Below are 6,745 nucleotides of genomic sequence, written 5' to 3' on the forward strand. Positions count from 1 at the left end.
GTTCAATATAATTAGTAATTCATTGCTTTTTTGCTGATGATATGCTTGCATCAGTAAATATGAACTTATACTTATTATATGTTTGCATGAGTAGATCTTATTTTTTTATGTTTGAAGACATCAACGAATGTTCATTTTAATTTTTTAGTATTATGTTGTACATTACATATTTTCAAATTTGGATACATACAAAATAATATAAACATAATAACTATTTACATTTATACAATGGTAGACGTGATGCACAAGTTCTTCTACGCCTATATCCTTTGATTGGATCGGATATATTTTCCAATGTGCCCATATCCTTTGATTGCATTGAACTTGTTTATCTCAATGTTTGCTTGAACATGTTATGCATACTTCAACCTCTCACGAGACTGGCGAATAGATACATATGCATGTCAACTGACAATAGTGAAACAGATGTACACCAATTTGGTGGTTAGAAAATCAAAAGGGAAAAGCATTGGGAAATGTTATGGTAGTCCAAGAACAACTTTATAGTTATATTAGGTCAATCCAGTTTCTACCTTAACGTTACCCTTCAGCTAGCATTAACATCCTGCGTATGAAGAAATGAGTTGCATAAGTAACATGATAATAAGTTCATTCACAAAATGTTCATAGCATGATCAATTGCCCTCGCGAAAGCCACCTATTATGAAACTAAAATTTGAAAGTAAAATGAAGTCCAACTTAAAAGAAAAAATAACGTACACAACAATGCAAGAGTTCATTCCTAATCAAGTAGGTGTTCAGCACCGTCAACGGTATTAAGACAGTAAAATAGTGAAAGGCACTACAAGAGTGCACACATCAAATTTATGATGTACTTGATAGTTTATTTTCATATTTCAGTTTTCATAATAAAACATCCAAAAAAGAAGTACCTAGTGCACATTAGTCGAGTCTAGGGGTAGCCATTGAAATTAAAATATGCCATAAAACTATATTTAGTAGAATAACAAATTAAATCATGCAAACATTGTATGAGTTAACTAAATGAACCCGACGTTGTGGCATCCAAATTTTGCTATAGTTGAGACTTCAAAATCTTCATCTCTTCACCTGTCTCCATGTTTTTACCTTTTAGAAAAATACTTTGTTTGTCGGTTGTTCATTTAGTTGGAGAAGCTTAGCCCTTCAAAAAAATTCTGTATATAAGTAGCAATGAATAAAAGATTTGCAATGTTTGAATAGTTCTGATTTTGACTTGATCAAGTGACAAAGAAAATTTCAGCGCATGATGCTTCATCTTCAAACTATAAACGATAGTTGTTGTTACAAACATATCATTTGTTTAACATATAAAGCAATGAGCGTGTATCATGGATAACTTATTGTGCGGGCCTTAAATAGGTGAAGCCCTCAATACCAGTAGTGGTTGGTATTTCTCACGTGTATGCAATTCAGTATTTATTTCGTTGATTTTTTGTTAAAACCAAATATTCCTAATGTCGATTTTTGTTGTTTTAAAGATGAACAATACATATATGCAAGTGAATCAATCTTTTATAATATAAAAAACAATACCTTGGACTTCAGTTCTGCAAAAATAGCTCATGATGGATTGGGATTGATCATTTGGAATGTCATAAGAATAGTAAGCTCCATCCAAGTCATCACTATGAATCTTCTTATACAACTGTCTCAGATAATATCCTCAATTTCAAAAGCGACACCAATATTCTTTCAATGCCACACCTTCACGTGGCCCTTTTTCTCTTTTGGGATTTTGAACTTCTCTTACAATGAACAATGAACAAGCCACATGGGGTTGATGGTAGGCAGACAGATAAAAATGACGAGGGATTGCGGTGGCATCAGGTTGACGGGAGGTGGATAGAGGAGAAAGGCAGAGGGAAAAGGGGAATTGGGTGAAAGAAGGGATGGGAAAAGAGGGAGGAAGGGCGGGATAAAGGAAAACTTTCGCTGCCGCATGAAAAACATCAGATATAATATTAGTGATGTGATTAAAAAAAACTTGGTATCAAAAGATTTTCACTGACATGTGCCCAAAACATCATTGTTCAAAAAAGCCAATCTTGTGGGTTTTTTTGTGACATAAAGGGGCACGTCAGTAAAGTATGGAAAACTACTGGCACACTGTTGAACGTCAGTATGTATGCTTTCAATTTTGCGTCAGAATATACTAAATTTTTACTGACGTCCGCATCATCAAAACTTGATGGGTACTGACATTTGACATACGCCAGAATGTCCATTTTATCTGACGAGCTGCACTTATCTTTAGTATAGTGAAACTTTTACTAACGATTTCCTATCTTAGCATCAGCAAAAAAGAGGTTTTTTGTGGTGGTGGCTGAAAAGAGCTTAGCACTTTACTTTCCCAACGACTACATAGCACATTTGGAAATTCAAGAAAAACATCGTTCATGATTTGGACAGCTTTGCTGGCAGAGATTGCACTTTAAACTGATGTAAATAACTTAGTCAGTGGCACTCTCCTTGGAGTTCGTGAACAACATTCTTAATTGGATGAGAACCTGAGTCAGACCGATACCTGGCTACCATTCAATAAAGTTTATTTCATTGTTCAAGTGGCCATCCACGATAGGTAGGGATTTCTATACATCTGATTTGGATTAGATATCCAATTAACTGTTTAAAAATAAACAAAATGGATATGAAAAAATTTTAATATCTGATTAAGAAATTGGATTGGGTTCGGATTTAAGAAATGACATGTGATTGGATTTGGATTGAATTTGAATATACAAAATATATGATTGGATTCGAATTAAGATCAGATTTAGTTTTAAATAAATAACCTATATCGAATGCTCTTATATTTTGAAAATCGGCCAAATTCAGATTCACATTGGATATAAATGTCATAATCAGATTCTGATCAGATTTGGATTGTGAAATGGGATTTTGGATTCAGATATAGATTCAGATATGACCTTTCTTTGTATGTATTTGCATTGAATATGTGAATATTCAAAAAATCCGATACAGTTAAGAGCTATCTGTTTCAAATGCAATCCGTTCACATCTCTGCACAGGTTAAACGATATGTAAACTCTGGTTTTCATTATAAAAGGTTGCAGCGATAATATAGTTCAAGGTGGTACCGGAGTAGCCCACGCTTTTCAGCGGTGGGATGCAGAGGATGTGTTGTTATTTTCTGTGAATATCCTCCCCAAATCTCAAGAGAAGATACCGTTAGTGGGCCCGTGCAAATGAAGATCATGTTTATGGAAGGCTATTGAGATGCATTTTTTTCCCTCAAAGATCACACAGTAGATTCTTACTTTACCTTTGCAATCTAGCTACAAAAACGTTAGGGCCTACTTTTGTAAAGTTACCCGTCAAACGTTAACGGTTTGGGATCACATACCCACTGCAGGAGCTTAATTCATCCTGCTATTGGCGTGCGATTCACTCTGTACATTTTGTTCTGTGATCTGTGCAATCTTTGTCTGAGTCTAGCCCTCCATTTTTAGGTAATAAAAGGGCTTGGGGCCCTTTACTCCTGTAGGTTTGCATTGGAAAGTAGAAGTTCGAAAAGAATAAAAGATGATGAATAGTTGAATACATATTCTCTAACAAGTGAAAGGTTTACGCTTTCACATACCCGAGAGTTTTTGGACTTGAAATTTAAAAGCATCACCGACCACAAGAACTTAACAAATTTTAGCTCAAAGCAGCAACACCGTGGCAACATACTCTCATAAACATATTCAAAACCGTAGGTACCTCCATATTAGCCTGTGCTTTTCATGTCAACCAAATAAAATAACTACAAGATCACTAATGTAAACCCATTTCAAGTTGCTAAAGTTCACATATAACATCTTATTTAATAATGAGGGAATGTGGAGAATATCCTGAAGAAATATGGCTGTCTCGTTTAATGGGAACAAAACAATCTCTCTTTCTACAGTTCTTCAGCTATTTGTTTTAGTAATCAAAGGGTTCTCAAGGGGTAGGTCAACTGCTACATAAAACAATTCATTTTCACTCATGCAGTCATGTTCAATTTGAATGTTGTTCATTTGGGCTTTCTCACGTACGACACTGTCAATCTTTCAACATTCAACAGCTCGTTTGCACTAGTTAAAGTATTTTGTGTTGTAGAATGTCCATTAGTTGCATGTTCAGGCGTCTACGAGACATTGAAGTCAGCCCAATTGTTAATGAGAAAACTTTGGCAAATAGACCGCACAAACAAGTATGTCATCTGGAACAAGTAATAGTCAAGTAGCAAAATATTGTCTACGCCACAGGGAGGACATCAGGCATCTCTTTTTCAGCTGCCCTTCTGCCAGGAACGCCTGGAGACAGATGACGAAGAAGCTGGGGATCAGAATGGTCCCAACAGAAGACCTTCGCTCTAAGTTCCAGAACTGGGTTAAGAGAAACAAAGGTAAGAAATTGCCCAAACAAGTGTAACCTTATTGCCTTCCACATCATAGTTTGGTGCCAGGAATCCAGCCCTTCGATCTTCATTCAGATCGTCTCCTGGCAGCTCAGGTGTAAGCAAGGTGCGGAGGTACTGGTTTAAAATGAGGGGGGCGTGTTCCCTTTTGCAACCGTTACCTGGAAGTACACTAGGCCAAAATCTGACTTTTGCTTGTAAATACCTCATTTGTTCTAATAAATTTAATGGCATACCCCTCCTCAGGTGTTTTAATTAACTAGCAAAATAAAAATATAAATAGCCTTGAAACATTTCATCTAAGAGAGATGCAAGAAGAACAAGTGGGCATCTACAATGAAGAAGCGAATAGAACCAAAAAAGGTACCAAAAAAAAAAAAGAAAACCCACAAGAATGTATCAAACTTATAAGAACAAGCAACTCAACGTAACCTCCGATTACAAAACTTCATCAAAATCAACCCTCACATCAAAAGACAGAAAACAACCAGGTTTCTTTGTGAATCAACCAAGAAGCAAATCAGAAACATCTAGAAACAAGGAAGCCCAAGAATGTGGGTGCACATCAAGACCATCACCACTATGTGAGCAAGAACCTAATTCTGTTAGACAACAATGACGATGACAACAACCCTCCCATACTCTTTTTCATTGTTACCACCCTCCCCATCTCCACATATCCTTTGTATGGCATGCTGAATGTTTACACATGTGCCACCAAAAAGAGAGAGAGAGAGAGAGAGAGAGAGAGAGAGGAAGTTGTTCCTACTGTAATATTTACAAACCTGGTGTGGGACGTTTCTGTGGCAGGTAGGAATGTCAAAAATTCCTAGAAAAAATCAGAGATGTCTGACAATTTAACGTCAGACGAAAAAATAGATTTGGATATCAGAAATGGCATCTGATCATATACGGATTTGAACTCGAACTTATCTGATAAGCCTATTCAGATTCGGATCAGATCAGTTTTAAATAAACATCATACGCCAATGTGCTTACATTTTGAAAATCAGTTCTTGATATATGGTAATATGGTTCGCATTCAGTTTAAAATTTGGATTCAAATTCAATGTGACTTTAAAAATCATGTTAGGATCAGATTTAAATTGTGAAAAATGGATTCTAACTTGGATTTATATAATTTTTATTCATTATTGTTTTAATCCAAATTTGAGTATAAATATATGAACATCTCAAACAGTAGATATCGTTAAGAGTACACAGTATTCAAAATGGGACCATTGACATCAATAATGGTAGAGGCTGAGCAACTCAACGGTGCAACGAAGCACAATGATGCTGGCTGCAATGGAGAAGGCAACCTGGTGAAAAGACAAAGCGGGACTTTAATTGGGGGATCTACACCAGTAGCCCAGAATTTTGTTAGGGCGTGGAAACTTTTGAGATTCAGAACTTTAATTCCACTTGCACAATGGAATCTCATGCATTCAAACGCTACCTAAATTACTGCTTAGTTTGTAACCTGTTCTCAGATAGCTGCTAATTCTATCTAAATTAATTTAACCAAGGTAAGTTGTAGTTAGGCAACGAAAGTGAACCATTACAGCTTTAATGCTTGTTGCCTTTTGAACTCCCAATCGTTATCCTTCCTCCACGATTTTTTGGGGTTTCCTTCTCTGTTGGGGCAAGCTGCAAAAAAAATCTGGTTCTTTTACTCTTGGTTCAGCCCTCAAATGTCAAAAGAGTGGTTGTTCAACTAGCTTCAAGCTCACCTCTTTCCTGCACGTCTATCTTACACAGTAGATTTAAACAATTTAAAAAATGGTTGAACATTTTGATGATGTGCTGACAACCGTCAAACTTAATGGAAGTTTCTGCAACATCGAAGATGCAGATGCCTATTAACAGAAGCTTTTTGATACACAAAGGAACGACGAAACTATTGTGGCAGCTAAAATGATCTCACAAGTTTCGCCTCTATTAAAATTTTACTTTTTAGATTTTCTAGTAGGATTCAGCAATGACTCCAACAATTAGTGAATGTCGAAATGGCTGGTGGTTAAAAGCATGTTCAGCCATTGTTGCACCTTCCCATCACATTCATTTTCTTTCATTCAGTAAAGCAATAAGAATCCAGTTAACGTTTGAAAGTTATGTTTATCAGGTACAATGTCATCATTTACATTTTCAGATTACAAGGGCCGCTCATTCACCCAAATCAGCACCTGACATTAGCTCAAAGTCTCATCCTTCCAAAGCAAAAATTTGTTGGTGGACGCAGGATTTGGAGGGCGTAGAGAGATGATGATGATGATTGATCTAGTTGATCTAGTTCAAAGCATGTAGAAATAGATGAATTAAAATGTGCAGCAAGAT

The sequence above is a fragment of the Nymphaea colorata genome, chromosome 1 (genome assembly GCF_008831285.2).
Source record: "Nymphaea colorata isolate Beijing-Zhang1983 chromosome 1, ASM883128v2, whole genome shotgun sequence".
In the NCBI taxonomy this organism is placed as follows: Eukaryota; Viridiplantae; Streptophyta; class Magnoliopsida; order Nymphaeales; family Nymphaeaceae; genus Nymphaea; species Nymphaea colorata.